Here is a 17,901-nt window from a genome sequence, read left to right on the forward strand (position 1 = left end):
TGACATAAAAATTTAAGGAACAATTATGATTATACTTACAGTCATCACTATTTTGACATGTAGATTCATATGCACTATTTTGACATTGTATTTATTGAAGAAATATAATTAACTATCTATTATCTCTTCTCAAGACTCAGGAACAAGTTAAGATTTTACCATATTGTTAAGTGCAAAGTGATTCGGGAAATTTTATTCCCATGTTATCTTATTTTTCTTAATAAATATTTAATGTTTCGCCATTATTTTGTGACACAATTATTTTGAGGAAACAACAAGCCGTATTATATTCTTAAAATATCGTCATCTTAAGCTCTATTTAATTAGAATAAACCCGTTCATTTTGCTGACTAATTCAAGATAAAAAACAACTTGATGAAATTTGTTTCTAGAGCATTATCATTATGCTAAGAATTGTATTATAATACTGTTAAGAATAGTGATATAATGCCATCTACTTGTTACTTTGGAAAATAACTTACTGAGAAAAATAACTGCTAAAAAAATTGCAACCCACAAAATTTTTCAAATCTATTTTAAATTATTATGTCAGAGATAAAATAACAACCACCAGGTATTTTTCTGCAATTTTTCAAATATTTTAAACGTCAAATCTTCAGAAGTCACAATTGTATTCATTGTAACACACGTTATTTTTTCAGTTGAAATTGTATTAGCACTGTCCCCAAATACCCTAGCTGCTCTCACATACTTAAAAAGTACACTCCATGAATGTTTATACTTTACCAAAGTATTAATAATTTTGATAGTGTTAATTATTTTAATGATGTAAATTTTTGTGGTTTATGTAAGAAATGTAGTTAGACTTAAACCCTAAAACTTTAAAATAAACACAAAAGTATTTCTTTGCTTTTCTTTTAATAAGTAATCATGAAATAAACTTTTCATTTACTCCTTCATTAAGCTACATTACCTAAGAGCATTTTACTTGGCTACATGCTAGATTGGTAAAAACAAATGAGACATGATCTCTCCCTAATGAAGTTCTAAATTTATAGCATAAAATGAATATATCATTTATAAGTACCATGTGCTAATCTACTGTGCAACTGGAGATACTAAATATGCCATTTAAATTAAATGCATGGCATTTCTATATATATTTTACTTCAGTTAGTCCAATAACATTTTAATAATAAGTAATAGTAAGCTAACTTACATAGTAAATGTGCCAAGCATTTGCATATAATTCATTTTGAAGTTTTTTTAACATTTTCTTTTTCAATATAGAATGATGAAATTCAAATAATACATAAAGTTGCATTATAAAATATCAGAAAGAATAAAAAATTTTAAATACATTTACAATGTATTTAATTATGTGATAACTTATACCAACAAAAATACGGTATATATTTGAAACTGATGGGTTATTTTAACAAAATCAGTTCAAGATTAAGAAGAAAACATAAATAACATGAATATACTAAGTAATCATAAAAGAAATGTAGAAGTTAGGCAAGATACACTCTTAAAATGACAACACACCCAGATATGTTTACAGCATGTTTTATTAAACCTAAAGAAAGACATATTTGTTGTTACCTAACCCGTTCCAAAACCAGAAGGAAAACACAGAAAGTTAACACCTCACTTACAGGAGGAGAGAAAAGCTATTGTATCTAATTCTGATGCCAAAATCAGCCAAGGAGAGCACAGTTATCACACCATCCCTATCCAGCACAAACACACCTAGAGAGCAAGCTTATTAAAGAGTTTTAATGTCATATTTTTAGGTTAAATATCGTAGTTTATTAAGAGAAGAATGCATTATGATCAGTAAGTTTTATAAAGGAATATACGGATGGTTCAACATTTAGAATTCTATTTTTGTAGTCACTACATTCCTAAATTACTAGATTAAGAAAAATATTGTTGTCCTGATAGAGCCTTAAAAAAAATTGACATATTCCTAATTTAAAACTCTCAGTAAAGTAGGCATACAAGGAAACTTCCTTAACATAGAGAGTCACAAAGATGAAATGTCGGAGGCATTCACATCAAAGACGGGAAATACAAGGAAACCTATTATTATTATTATTGTTGCTAGCCAATGAAATGGGAAAATAGATTTTAGAAAAAGAAATATGATATATAAAAATTAAAATGAAACTCTTAAAAGTTATTATTTTCACCTGATATAAATGTGTTTCAAGAAAATTACCTGGAAAACTATTAGAATCAATAATTCTAATAAGGGAGCTACCCCCAAATCGTAACTTTTTAATGTATATGCAACTGTCCAATTTTAAAGTAGAATCAAAACTGTGCCCATTCAAAATGGAGATAAAACTAAGACTTCCAAAAAAATACCCAGAAATATTAAGACTTGAAAAGAATTGTACAAATATGCTGAAAAGTGATTTTCAGATAAGAGAAAACCTGACATACAAGGATCTTGCATGTAACAACATCAATTCTCATCAAATAATTTAATAAATTCAAAGCAATTCTAATTAAGCCCTCAATATTTTTCCCTTGGAACTTGACAAGTAGATAAGGAATCCCATCTGAAAGAAAAGTGCAAAAATAGTCAAGACAACTTTTTTTAAACACACAGGAGCTTGCCCTACCAGGTATCAAACATTCTAGAGTCACATGAACCCACTGTAGGTGGTATTGGTGCGTAAACAAAGAGATCATTGACTTCAAATAGACTCAAATCATGTACCCAAATATATACGCTAATTTAGTGTGTACTGTAGGTAACCCTCTAGTCATATCTACCTACAATCTCTCCTTGGTTTTCACCTAGACATCAATGATTCCCATATTTGTATCTTGAACACTGTTTTCTTCAGTTGCATTATATGATGTTCAATAGCAACTCAAATTTAAAATATCAAATAGAACTTTTAATTATCAGCCCCAGAAAATTAGTTCCTGACTCCATCTTCCTCACCTTAAGAAATGGCAATACTTTCTACCCAACTGCTTAAGACGAACATATAGGCATCATCTATGATTATCACTTTCCTCTCAACCTCTTTAAGCAAGGCTGGTTGACTCTGCCTCCCAAATAAACCCTGAATCCAACTATTTCCATTGCTATCAGCCTAACCTGAGCCACTGTTCCTCTGACCTGGACTCCTGTTAATAATTTTTCTCTTGCTTCCACTATAGCCCTCTACAATCTATTCTCCTATATCAAAGTGGTCTTCTCCGAGGAAAAAACAGAATCCATTCATTTGATATCAATATCCATTGTGCTTCTACTATGGGTCAGGCACTCTTCTAGGCAAAGATTTTTCTATTTTATTCTTTGCTATAGTCTTTCTGCCTAAAAGAGTGCCTGGCCCCACCAACCACATTCTAGTGGTTGGTGCAGACAAAAAAAAATTAAAAAGTGAAATACATAATAAGTTAGAGAGTGATAAATGCTAAAAAGAAAATAAATAAAGCAGGGAATAGAGATAAGGTCTTTGGTTGGGTGAAAATTTAAATAAAGTAACCAGAGAAGTCCTTTCTAAGAAGACTTTTGAGGAGAACAAAAAAGGGAGAAGGAGGATGAAGAAGAGAATGCGTGAGCCATATTGATTCCTTGGGGACAAGGAGGAGGCAGTCCAATCAACAAAAATAGGAAGTCCAAAGGCCCTGATATAGGACCATGCCTATTATTCAAGGACAGTGAGGATACCAGAGAAGCTTAAACAGAATGAGGAAGATAAAACATGTATAGATTATGTCAGAGAGATAAGAGGGAAGGTGTGGTGTTGGGCAGTGCTATGGACTAAATGATTGTGTCCCCCAAAATTTATCTGTTGAAGCTCTAAACACCAATGTAATGATATTTGAAGGTGGGATCCCATGATGGAACTAGCGTCCTTATAAGGAGAGAAAATGAGACCAGAACTCTCTCTCCTCCATGTGAGGACTCAGCAAGAAGCTAGGAAGGGAGCCCTCACCAGGAATCAAACCTGTTGGCAATTTGTTCTTGTTCTTGGACTTCCCAACTCCAGAGCTATGAGAAATAAATGCTGTTGTTTAAGCTACCCGGTCTATGGTATTCCGCTATAGTAACCTGGGAAGACTAAGACCAGCAGAGAGCAGATCAGGTAGGGAGTATGTCATAATAAGAACTTTTCTTTAACTTTGAGTAAGATGGGAAGCATGGAGGGTTTTGAGCAGAAAAATGACATGATCTGACCGTGGAAACTGTGATGACAGGATCACTGTGGCTGCTTTGCTGACTGAACAGGCAGAGTGGGAAATAGTAAGGAGATAATGGAAACAATCCTGGCAGGAAATGATGATTGCTAAGCCCAGGTGGTGGCAGTGGAGATAAATAAGAAGTAATAGGTTCAGGAGAGAGATTTAAATATGAAGCCGAATGATGTACTATCAGATCAGATGTAGAATGTGAGAGAAAGGGAGACAATAAGGACAGAGCCATGGTTTTTGGCTTAAACGATTAGAAGGACTGATTTTTTTTTAATTTTTTTATTAATTTTTTTTTAGGTGGAATCTCACTCTGTCACCACGCTGGAGTTTTGTGGCTCGATCTTGGCTCATTGCAATCTCCGCCTCCTGGGTTCAAGCGATTCTCCTGCCTCACCCTCCTGAGTAGCTGAGACTACAGGCACACACCACCACATGGGCTATTTTTTAGGTATTTTTAGTAGAGACGGGGTTTTGCCACGTTGGTCAGGATGGTCTCAATTTCTTGACCTTGTGACTCGCCTGCCTCAGCCTCCCAAACTGCTGGGATTACAGGCGTGAGCCACCGCCCCCAGCCCAGAAATGGTTTTAACTGAGATGAGAAAGACTGCAGGAGGATCAGGTTTGAGGAGGAATCTTAGGAATTTTATTTCAAACATGTTAAGTATAAGATGCCAATTAAATATCCAGGTGGAGATGTTGGTTAGACAAATGGATATGTAAGTTTTGAGTTCAGGCTAGAGATAGAAATTTGGGAGCCAGAAGTACAGAGATGATATTTAAAGTCATGACACTAGATGAGAGGAAGTTAATGAAGAAAAATAAGATATCTAAGAACTGAGCTCCAAGGAACTACAATATGTAAAGGTCAGGAAATGTTATGGATGATTCAGAAAATAGGTTGAGAAGGTACAGCCAGAAAGACAGAGAAAAACAAAATAAAATGTAGTGTCCTGAAAGCCAGGTGAAGGAAATGTTTCAAAACAGCTTGATCAAATGGGCCAACTTCTACTAATAGCTCCGGTATTATAAGGATTAGTAAATGAATATTAGAATTAACAATGGAATGTCATCATTGACTTTGACGAGAGCAGTTTTGGGTAAAATAATAAAGATAAAATCCTTCCTTGAGTGGGATCAGGAGAAAATGAGGATCAAAATGAAGCAACTAAATCTCACCCTCCACCCCCAGCACACACACACATACAGAGAGAGAGAGATAAAAAAAAAAAAACAAACCCAGAGCAAAACAGACAAAATATATGAAACAATGACATTCAAGACACTTAGCGTTAGACAATGAAGGATACTAATCTCTGAGAGACAGGAAATAAATGAGGTCAACTCTATGATTGCCCCAAAGTTCTGCCTTGGGAGAGTTTCTAAGCTATAGCCAAGGAAGGGGAAGCCCAGGAGGAGCTCAGTAGATCCCCTGATTTGAGATGGAGATAAGAATCCAATGAGAACAAGGTGGCTACAGCACACAGAATTGAGTACTGCAGAGAAGAGGGCTGCAGAGGACCCCTGTTGAGTTTTCATCTGAGTAGCAATCAGTCCATGAATGTGAGGAAACTATCGGAGGCTGGGGGAAAAATTACCAGAAAAGATTAGAGGAAATCCAGTAATAACACAGGACCATAATAGTGACTATACCTACCAGCCAAAGACTAGAAATCCACAGACTGGAAAATGGACAATACATAGAGTACTCAGAAGGATCTTGCCTCAGTAGTGGTGGAAAAATAAATAAATTCATGAAATAGCATTAAATGCTTACATTAGAAAAGAAGAAAGGTCTCAAATCAATGACCTTAGTGTCTATCTTAAGAAACCAGCGAAAGAAGAGCAAATTAAATCTAAAGTAAGCAGATGAAAGAGAATGAAAATAGTAAATATCAAAGTGGAAATAAGTGAAATAGAAAACAAAAAAAAAAGAGAACATTAAAGAAACCAAAAGCTAATTCTTTGAAAAGATAAAATTGAAAAACTTATAGCCAGACTGACCAGGAAAAAAAGAGAGAAGTACAAATTTACCAACATCAGAAACAAGAGGTGACATCACTACAAATTTTACATATATTTAAAGGATGATAAAAACTTTGTAGTAATAAATTTGAAAACTTAGATGACATGGATGGAAAGACACAAACTGCCAAGCTCATTCAGGATGAAATAGATAGGTTGAGTAGCCATATATTTATTGAAGAAATTTAATTTCTAGTTTTAAAATTTTAACTTGTAGTTCTAATAAGTTAAATTTATTTTATAATGTAAAAGTTGAATTTCTTCCCATAAACTACAGTTTCTTAACTAATTGACTGTAGTTCTACCAAATATTAAGGAGGAAATAATAACAATTCTACACAAACTATTCCAGAAAACCAAGGAGGAGGCAATACTTCCTTCTCATTCTCTGAGGATTAAGACATTTAAGCAGGTGTTGCACCAATTTAAAATATTAAAAAATTGAAGAAGACAAAGGTATTAAAAGAAAAAAACTACATAGATATAGATATAGATAGATATACATCTTATGACCATAGATGCAAAAACTCTTAAAATCAGAAAATATAACAAAAATAATATATCACAGATCATATTACAATAGTAACATGTGAAATATATTACATAGTACGACTATATGATAATTTTGTCATAATATATTGTTATATATTGTTATAACAATGTATAACAAAGATAACATTATGACCAAGTGGGTCTTATCCCAAAAATGTAAGATTGGTTTAACATGCAAAAATTCACTCACCATGTCAAAAAACTGAACAAGAAAAACCATATGATTATCTCAATAGACACAGAAAAGTCATGTCACAAATCCAACATCCGTTAATGATATGTATGTATGAAAATGTCTTGGCCAATTAGGAATATATGAAAATGTTTTCAAGCTGGTTAAGGGCATGTACTTTCCTTTAAAAAAATTACTATAAGAGCAGGAATAAGACAACAATGTTCACTCTTGCAACGTTTATTCGACATCATCCCAAAGATTCTAACCACTGCAGTCAGACAAGAAAAAGAAATGAAAGGCATACAGATTGGAAAAATCTACCAAAAAGGCAATTATATCTAAGTGAGTTTAGCAAGATTGCAGCACCAAGATACATACTTAAAATCTATATTATTTTCCTGTACTAGCAATGAACAATCAGAAATTGAATTTTAAAAATATCATTTAAAGTAGGGATAAATCTAACAAAAGATGTACAAGAACTGTACCCTGAAGAGTATAAAATATTACTGAGAAAGATTCAACAAGATTTTAAAACAGAAAATATATGCTTAATTCATGTGTCTGAAGGTTCAAGGTGGTTAAGACATTGATTACACCCAAATTTAATTGTACTAGTGACCCCTTATTTATGAGGAATATGTTCCAAGACCCCCAGAGGATGTCTGAAACCTCAGATAGTACTGAACCCAATATACACTGTTTTTTCCTACACATGCATACTTACAATAATGTTTAATTTATAAATTAGGCACAGTAAGAGATTAGCAACAGCAACAAATAATAAAATAGAGCAATTATAACAATATACTGTAATAAAGGTTATGTGAATGTTCTCTCTCTCTCTCTCTAAATATTTTATTGTACTGCACTCATTTATTTTCAGACTTCAGATGATTGTGGGTAACTGAAACTGAGGAAAGGAAAACCATGGATTATGGGGGACTACTGTATTATTTCAATGCAATTTCAATCAAAATCACTGCAGGCTTTTTTGGAAGAGCAGACAAGGTAAGTCTAAAACTCATGCGTAAATGCAAAGGACCTATAATAGCCAAAACAACTTGTAAGAAGAACAAAGTAGAAAAGCTAACTCTGTATGATTTCAAGACATATCAAACTACAGTAACAGAGAGTATACTATTGGCACATAGATAAACAAATAGATGAGTGGAACAGAATAGAGTCCAGAACTATATCCACACATATATGAACTACTGAATTTCAACAAAGTTACAAAGGCAATGCAGTAGAGAAGACAGAGGCATCCAACAAATGGTACTAGAACAACTGGATTTCATACACACAAAAAAATAATAATTTTGATACCGTATTAGTAGAGTTCTCCAGACAAACCGAACCAATATATAGATTTATAAATATAAGAGGAGACTTATGGAAATTGGCTTACCTGATTATGGAGGTGAAATCCCACAATATGCCATCTGCAAGCTGGAGAACCAGGAAAATCAGTGGCATAATTCAGTTCAAGTCCAAAGGTCTGAGAACCAAGAGCTTTGATTTCCCAGGAAAAAGATAAATGTCCTCACTGAAGAAGAAAGAGAGAATTTGTCCTTACTCTGACTTTTTGCTCTGTTCAGGTTCTCAACAAATTGGAGGATGCCTGCTTACATGAGCAGTGATCATTTTTACTCAGTCTAGTGATTCAAATGCTAATCTCTTCTGGAAAAACCCACACAGACACACTCAGAAATACGGGCATATCTCAGAGATATTGTGGGTGGTTCCATTCCAGACCACTGCAATAAAGGGAATATCACAATAAAGCAAGTCACACAATTTTTTGGTTTCTCAGTGCATATAAAAGTTATGTTTTCACTATACTGTAGTGTATTAAGTGTACAATAGCATTATGTCTAATAAAACCATGTACCTGCTTTAATTTAAAAAACACTTTATCGCTAAAATTGTTAACAATCATCTGAGTCTTCATAATCTGTTTGCTGGTGGAGGGGCTTACCTTGATGCTGATGGCTGCTGACTGATCTGGGTGTTAGTTGTTGAAGATTGGCATGGCTGTGGCAATTTCTTAGAGACAACAATGAAATTTGCCACATTGATTCCTCTTCCTTTCACAAAAGATTTATCTGTAGGATGAGATGCTGTTTGATCACATTTTACCTACTGCAGAATTTCTTTCAACATTGGAGTCAATCCTCTCAAGCCCTTCTGCTGCCTTATTGAGTTTGTAGAATATTCTAAATCCTTTGTTGTCATTTTAACAATCTTCACAGCATCTTCACCAGGAGTAGTTTCCATCTCAAGAAACCTATTCTTTGTTCATCCACAAGAAGCAACTCCTCATTCACTAAAGTTTTATTATGAGACTGCAGAAATTCAGTCCCATCTTCAGGCTCCACTTCTAATTCTAGTTATCTGGATATTTCCATCACTTCTTTAGTTTATTTCCTCCACTGAAGTCCTGAGCCACAGTCATCAACAAGGGTTAGAATCAACTTTTTCCAAATTCCCATTAATGTTTATATTTTGACCTCGTCTCACGAATCAGGAATGTTCTTTATGGCATCTAGAATAATGATATGGTTAGGCTTTGTGGTCCCAGCCAAATCTCATCTTGAATTGTAAAGTATTGAGGGAGGGACCTAGTGGGAGGTAATTGGATCATGGGAGCATTTCCCCATGCTGTTCTGGTGATATTAAGTAAGTTCTCATGAGATCTGTTGGTTTTATAAGGGGCTCTTCCACCTTCTCTCTCTCTCTCTCTCTCTCTCTCTCTCTCTGTCTCTCACCTGCTGCCATGTAAGATGTGCCTGTTTTTCCTTCCACCATGATTGTAAGTTTCCTGAGGCCTCCCCAGCCATGTGGAACTGTAAGTCAATCAAACCTCTTCCCTTTATAAATCACCCAGTCTCAGGGAAGTTCTTCATAGCAGTGTGAAAATGGACTAACACAAAAGGTAAATGCTTTCCAGAGGTTTTCAACTGACTTTGCCACATCCATCAGAGGAATTACTATCTATGCTAGCTGTAGCCTAACAAAGTGTATTTCTTAAATAATAAAACTTGAAAGTCAACATTACTCCTTGACCCATAGGCCGCAGAGTGAATATTGTGTTACCAGGCATAAAAACAACATTAATCTCCTTGCAAATCTCTACCAGAGCTCTTGTGTGACCAGGTACATTGTTGATGAGCAGTAATATTTGAAAGTAATTGTCTACAGCCATACCACCCTGAATGCACTCAATCTCCTCTGAAAGGAATCTTTTTCCTGAACAGTAGGTCTCAACAGTGGGCTTAAAATATTCAGTAAACCATGCTGTAAACTGTCATCTAAGCTTTGCTTTTACATTTCTGAAGCACAGACAGAGGAAATTTGGCATCATTTTTATGGGCCCTAGGGTTTTAAAAATGGTAAACAAGCATTGGCTTCAACTTAAAGTCACCAATCACATCAGCCCTTAAAAGAGAGTCAGCTTGTCCTTTGAAACTTTGAATCCAGGCATTGATGTCTCTAGATGGCATCTTCTTCCAACAGAAAGCTGTTTCATCCACATTTAAAATCTGTTGTTTAGTGTAAGCCCTTTCATCAATGATCTTAGCTAGATCTTCTGTATAACTTGCTGCAGCTCCTACATCAGCACCTGCTGCTTCACCTTCCACTTTTTTTTTTTTTTTTTTTTTTGCAACAGAATCTTGCTCTTTTGCCCAGGCTGGAGTACAGTGGCGCGATCTCGGCTCACTGCGAGCTCCGCCTCCCGGGTTCATGCCATTCTCCTGCCTCAGCCTCCCAAGTAGCTGGGACTACAGGCACCCGCCACCACGCCTGGCTAATTTTTTGTATTTTTAGTAGAAACGGGGTTTCACCATGTTAGCCAGGATGGTCTCGATCTCCTGACCTCGTGATCCACCTGCCTCAGTCTCCCAAAGTGCTGGGATTACAGGCATGAGCCGCCGTGCCCGGCCTCACCTTCCACTTCTACGTCATGGAGTTGGTGTCTTTGCTTAGATTTCATGAACCAAACTCTACTGGCTTCCTTTTCTTCTGCAGCTTCCTCACCTCTCTCAGCCTTCATAAAATTGAAGAGAGTTAGGTCCTTGCTCCAGATCAGGCTTTGAATTACAGGAATGTTGTGGCTAATTTGATCTACGCTGACCACTTAAGCCTTCTCTGTATCAGCAATAAGGCTGTTTCTCTTTCTTATCATTTATGTGTTCACTAGAGAAGCACTTTTAATTTTCTCCCCAAACTTCTTCTTTACATTCATACCTTTGCTGTTTGGTGTAAGAGGCCTAGCTTTTGGCTTACCTTGGCTTTCAACATGCCTTCTTCGCTATGCTTAATCCTTTCTAGCATTTGATTTAAAGTGAGAGACATGTGACTCTTCCTTTCACTTAAACCCTTAGAGGCCTTTGTAGGGTTTCCTAACTGTCCTCATTTTATTTTTATTGTATCTCAGAAAATAGGAAGGCTTGAGGAGAGGGAGAGACATGAGGGAACTGCTGGTTGGTGGAGCAGTCAGAACATATACACCATTTATCAACTTAGTTTGCTGTTGTATATGAGCGTGGTTTGTGGCATCCCAAAACAGTAACGATAGTTATATCAAAGATCACTGATCACAGATAATCATAACAGATATAGTAATAATGGAAAAGGTTAAAATATTGTGAGAATTATCAAAATATGGCACAGAGACACAAAGTGAGCAATGCTGTTGGGAAAATGGTGCTGACAGACCTGCTCGATGCAGGGTTGCCACAAACCTTCCATTTGTAAAAGATGCAAAAATCTATAAAGTGTAATAAAGTGAAGTGCAATAAAACGAGATGTGCCTAGACACAAATTGTTTTGGTTTTGTTTTAGTTTAAGTTTTAGAATAAAACAACTTGTCTGTATGACAGTTGGAATGACTCCATTGGGATGAGAAATTTAATTACGTAGAAGCACAGAGGGAATATGGCTGGAAAAATGACATTAGTGACCATAAAGGAATGGCATCTGGGATATATGGGGAAATTGGTTTAAATAGGACCGGGTACAGTTTATCTCTAATAATAGGAAAGAAGGGGGACTATGTGGGCTCCGATGTAGGCAGATGGGTCAATGTCATGGTGGCAGCCTATGAATAGTTGCATCACACTCACCCATACCCCAGACACTCCCAAGGATCCAAGTTGAATTTAGAATAATAACCGGATTCTTCTAAAATGCTACCTGGGCTGGCTCTGCCCTGCTGTTCTGGCGCTATTTCCTGATTCACTGGGCTTCAACACTTTGGCCTTCAATCTCCTATGTGAACTTGCCAAGTTCAGTCCTGCCTCAGGCGACTTGCACTTTCTAGCGTTCTGTGGAATCTTCTTTCTGCAGATCTGAGCTTCCTGGCTGCTTCTTGTCCTTTATCTCAGTAACTACCACCTTGGAGAGCCCTTCCCATACTACATCATTCAAATTAATTCCCATCACTTAATCTTTCTTTATCACATGACCTTGTCAGTTTTTGTTATGCACTTCTTGGTACCTGGAATTTTCTTACTTACTTGATTGCTTGTTCATTTTCTTCTTTCACCAACTAGAAGTCAAGCACCATGACAGTGGAGGAGGCCATGCCTGTCCTGCTCGTCACTGGATGCCCAGCACCTAGGAACAGGGCATGCTGTTCAACAGGTTCTCAATACAACTTCTTGAATAGGAAATTACGTTTATCTCAAATCAGTAAGGAAATGGTATTGAAAAAATTGGGTATCTATGAGTAAATAATATAGGTAGACTCCTAACTCATATCACATCCCAAATCAGTTCCAGATGAAATAATATTTTAAAGAAAATATACAAGAATATTTTTATAATCTTGGGATAGAGAAACTCTTCCTAAAGAAGATTTCAAGCCCTGAATTTATTTTTAAAAGATTGATAAATTGTTAGAGCTCACAATTGTTTAAAACTATCTATAAAAAGAAACAAAAATTATGGTTAAATATAGACTAGAAAGTTATAGACTGCCAAATTCATAAATAACAGATTAATAAAGATGCTAAAAGTACATTTTTAAAAAATCATCCAATACTTTGCTTAATTAATAATTTAAAATATTCACAGGAAATTAACAGAACAAATTCAAATGACCAGCAAACACAAAAAGCTTCTCAATCGGGGAAATTGAAATTTTAAGTATCAAGATTATTCCCCTCAGTGGAAAATTTTTAAGTGACTGGTAATATTCAGTATTAGACTCTAGGTGCGTTGGCTCTTTCTTACAGTGGTAGTGTAAATACAATTGGTGCAATTTCATAAGGACATTTTGGCAATATCCATTAAAATTTAAATGTGCATACCGTTTGAGACAGCAGTTCTAATTCAATAATTTATTCTACAAATGTGCACCAAAAAACCCATACGAAAGTTATCACTGACAACGTATAAGTGCTATTCTGAACATTTTAATTATATTAATTCAATGAGTTAGGCACTATTATTATCTTCATTTTACAGTGAAGAAACTGAAGCACAGAAAGGCAAAATACTTTGCCCAAGCTCATTTGCTTAAACATGCAGCTTGGGTTTGAATTCATCCCAAGCATATACAGAGGCTGCATCCTTAACAACTATTGGAAACACGTTAAGGCCACCAGCTGGAGAAGGGTTAAATAAATTATGAACATCTTGGCCGGGCACGGTGGCTCATGCCTGTAATCCCAGCACTTTGGGAGGCCGAAGCAGGTGGATCACCTGAGGTCAGGAGTTCAAAACCAGCCTGGCCAACATGGTGAAACCCCGTCTCTACTAAAAGTATAAAAATTAGCCGGGTGTGGTGGCAGATACCTGTAATCCCAGCTACTCGGGAGGCTGAGGCAGGAAAATCGCTTGAACCTAGGAGGCGGACATTGCAGTGAGCCAAGATCATGCCATTGCACTCCAGCCTGGGCAACAAGAACAAGACTTTATCTGAAAATAAATAAATAAATAACATCCAAATTATAAAACTTTACTTTTAGGCCAGGTATGAAGGCTCATGCCTATAATCTTAGCACTTTGGGAGGCAGAGGCGGGTGGATCACTTGAGCCCAGGAGTTCAAGATCAGCCTGGACAACATGGCAAAACCCTGTCTCTACAGAAAAAATAAAATAAAATACAAAATACAAAAATTAGCCAGGTGTGGCTGTACACGGCTATAGTCTCAGCTACTTGGGAGGCTGAGGCAGGAGAATTGCTTGAGCCCAGGAGTTTGAGGCTGCAGTGAGCCAAGATTATGCTATTGCACTCCAGCCTGAGGTATAGGAGTGAAACCCTGTCTCAAAAAAAAAAACAAAATATATTCTTTTTAAAGATATGTTGATAGGTAAAGATACTAAAGACATATTATTGAAAATCAAAAGAGAAATTATTGAAGAGCAAAATCACAGAATAATATTTACATAGGACTTGGATCATATTTATGTAAAATGTTAAAACCTCTGTGTATATATATGTTTGTGTACAAATTGTATGTTGATCTGCAGAAAATTGTTTGCAGTCATATAGAGTACAATATTGGAGGTTGGAGGAGAAGAAATGGAGATTTGGGAGCTGAAAGGAGACTTTTCAGGTTTTCTCATGTACTTTTTTGCCTTAATTTCTTTATTTCTTTTCAGTATTGTATCAGCAAAAGTAAATCAATATACAGTTGACCCAGACAATGTAGGCGTTCTAGGCACTGACTCCCTGCACAGTGGAAAATCCACAGGCAACTCTGACTCCCTCAGCACTTTACTAATAGCTTACTATTGACCAGAAGCCTTATCAGTAACATGAACAGCCAATTAACACATATTTTGTAAGTTATATGCATTATATAATATATTCTTAAAATAAAGTAACCTAAGGAAAAGAAAATCATTAGGAAGAGAAAATACATTTACAGCACTGCACTATGTGTATCGATCCTGTAAGTTTCCATCTTCTGCTTACAACATGAATCATCTGTCTGAAATAGCAATACCTGCAGCTGCAGACCTCAGTCTCTGGTACACATGAAGCGGTTCAAGTCATGACTTTTCTCTGCTTCTTGGGAGCACTTCCAGCATCACTAGTGGTACTTAGTATGGATGCCATGGTGTCATTCAAGGTTTACAGGATTGCACTAAACACGAAGAAAACAAAATATGCAAGAATCTCAAGAGATCACATTTTGCTGTGATACACAATTTACTTGAGAGAGTAACTACTCACTCGGAGATGATTATCATGACACAGTGAGTGGATACTCACAACCCTGGAGCTCACCACAACAGAAACAGGAGGCAGCTAAAAAATTACTATTGAAGTACAATATGCTGTACAGTTAATTCTATGCAGTTATAATTTAATACTACATCTTTACATTTCTCTCAACTTCTATGCACCATGCATGGTCTGTAAGTGTTTGTGTGTGTTTGTTTTGATAAATTTAAACTTCTTATAACAGATTTGTGTATATTTTATGGTAGTAAATGATAAAATAGAATAGTGTCTACATATATTTTATACATTCATGACATACCTACCATTTTCTTAATTTTTTGATATTTCTAGACTACAATGTTTATTTGAAAGTCTTTTTCAAATTGTTGCAAATCTCCAAAAAGTTTTCCAATATATTGATCGAAAAAATCTGCGTATAAGTGGACCTGTGCAGTTCAAACCCATTTTGTTAAAGGACCAATCGTATATACTATATAAGTAGAGTTTAAAGAAAAAACAGTAATAGCCTGTACCCACCAACCAGCTTAAACATTATAACCTGACTTCTCTGAGGGTTCTTTGTGCTCTACTAAATCCATGTGTGGAAATTATCCTAGAGGCAAAGGGATACATGCACACTGCCAAGCAAGTGTGATGGCTGTTTTATACCACATTATATTATTTTCATTATCATTACTTTTTTTTTCAAGGGTGAGTTTGAACTACATGGAAAATATGTGTATATGGTTTAATGTGAGTGCTCTGTGATTCAATTTATTGTTGAAATAAACAGCAGCAACAATATTATTCCTTTACATTCACATAGCCTCATTCACAATGTCATGGTCTCAGTTGTCGATTATGTGAATATGGGAAAAGCTACAATGAAAAAGCAGCACCAGAACTGGCCACCACTACAAGAAGGTTTAAAAAAAGTGCTAATGTCATAAAAATGTGTGTTATTGTTATTTACATTTTGCTAAATTTAATATCTAGATATAAAAATATTGCATTGCAATCTAAGTGGTGTGATATAGAAAACCGGAAAAGAAAAAAATGATATAACACTGCAGATTTCTCTAGACTGTAAAGAAAATACTTGCAGACTTATAGACTCATAACTGGAAATGAGAATATGATATTAGTCAGGATATAGTAAGCCATATTAATGACAAAGTGTTAGCATAGATTGAGAGGTCAGCATATCAAGCCTTCTCCAAGATGTGGTCAGCCTCATACACATTGGATGTGCAGCACCTGTGGGGTTGAAGAGCTTTTGGCCACCTCTTCACCAGCTCCAAACTCTGAAGCCCCATAACAGGGTTGGGAGAGCCTGTGGTTGCAAGTAAATTCCGGAGCTACCATGCACCCTGGCATCCCTTAGACTCACTCCACACAATCCCAACACACAGTCCCTCAGAATCCTCAGAAAATAAAAAAGGAGGTTCTGAAGTCACTGAGAGAAGGGTGATTAAAATGACAACAGACACGAGGAAGATGGGCCTTGAAAGAACATCAAATTATGGTAGACATTTCCAAAATTTTGAACATTACAATAAATATTGAGTTTTTAAATAAACTTATCCAAGATACCATCATTTCTAGAAACCATGGAAGTGATTAACTGGAACTTGCAGAGATTCATTTATGAGTTTCATAGGAAATATTTTGGTAAGTTATATAATTAAGGTTTTAAACAATCCTCCTCTTGTACAGACCAAGGACTGGCGAGCTAAATGCTTTGGAATTTCTAACTAATTTTGCTAATGTGGTACAGAACAATACAGAGTTTATTTGTGCTGAGTTGTTTATGTTAACAGTAACAACAGTAAGAACTTTGCAAGGAGTGAGTGCAGGAAGTTTCATCTGTAGAACCAGTGCCATGTTGACAACTGGCATTACCTGGAATTCAGTAATTCAGTTTATCGGGATCACTAATATCCAGTATTGATTATCTGGAATTCAGTGGTTTCACAGCAGCCCTTTTTAAGGGTAGAGTGCAGTCAAACTGATGTCCCAAACAGAAAGGCTTCAAAAGACATTGAGATTTTTCATTTAGAAAATTATCCACCTGAGTGCAGTCTGTGTGTAAGGGCTACCTAGCCTTTACTATTATCATATTCTATAACAGGCATAGGCGAGAGCAACCATGTTGTTACCTGCAGTCCCCAGCTTGTAGTGATGCAAACAGTTTTTATGCTAGACACAAGGATGATTTTATGCCTGGGCATGTAGGATCTTCAGGTGATGACTCCATCTGGGACCAGTCTCACAGTGCTCTTCGACACAAACCCAAGGATTGTGATAAATCAGTGCTGTGGGGAGAAGCGTGGAGAACCCATATGGATACTCCCGGTCTGAGGCCATCTGCTGCTCCAAACTTTGCTTAAAATGGCAGAAAGTGAAGGCTGCTGGTGGGGAAATGAGACATAAAATATATTGTTTGGAGAGTGCTTCAGGGATTTCTCTCCCCAGGAAAATGAAAGTGAAGCCTTTTATTATGATGTCCCTAAAAAGTCTGCTTTCAAATTGATAAACATCTATTTTCTGGAGCTATGGGTTTGGAAACTCTAAACTCTCCAAGGATTAGAGTGTATGTGATTTCGACTGTAAGTAAGAAACTGAGATAAATACCCAAATTCTATGTATACTACACACCTGTTTAAGAGAAAGTGAGAGTGGGAATTTTAGATTATATGTTATGCTTGGTTGTTTATAAAGAAATTTATGACTGCTGATTTTCTGGGGCATATATTTATCACCTATTATTTAGTGACAGGTGCTGGAT

General features: G+C 36.0%; 1 protein-coding gene across 1 annotated transcript in view; it reads right to left on the reverse strand.

Moving 5' to 3' along the window:
* The window catches only part of GPR141 (G protein-coupled receptor 141), a 228,263-nt gene that overhangs the window by 131,931 nt on the left and 78,431 nt on the right, over positions 1-17,901 (reverse strand). The window contains exons 2-5 of the mRNA XM_054495680.1: positions 17,273-17,428; positions 14,893-15,033; positions 12,454-12,553; positions 8,343-8,480 (exon numbers count right to left, since the gene is read on the reverse strand). The gene's annotated coding sequence lies outside the window, so the exon portion shown is untranslated. The remainder of the gene's footprint in view (positions 1-8,342; positions 8,481-12,453; positions 12,554-14,892; positions 15,034-17,272; positions 17,429-17,901) is intronic.

This window comes from Pongo pygmaeus, chromosome 6, assembly GCF_028885625.2.
Source record: "Pongo pygmaeus isolate AG05252 chromosome 6, NHGRI_mPonPyg2-v2.0_pri, whole genome shotgun sequence".
NCBI lineage: Eukaryota > Metazoa > Chordata > Mammalia > Primates > Hominidae > Pongo > Pongo pygmaeus.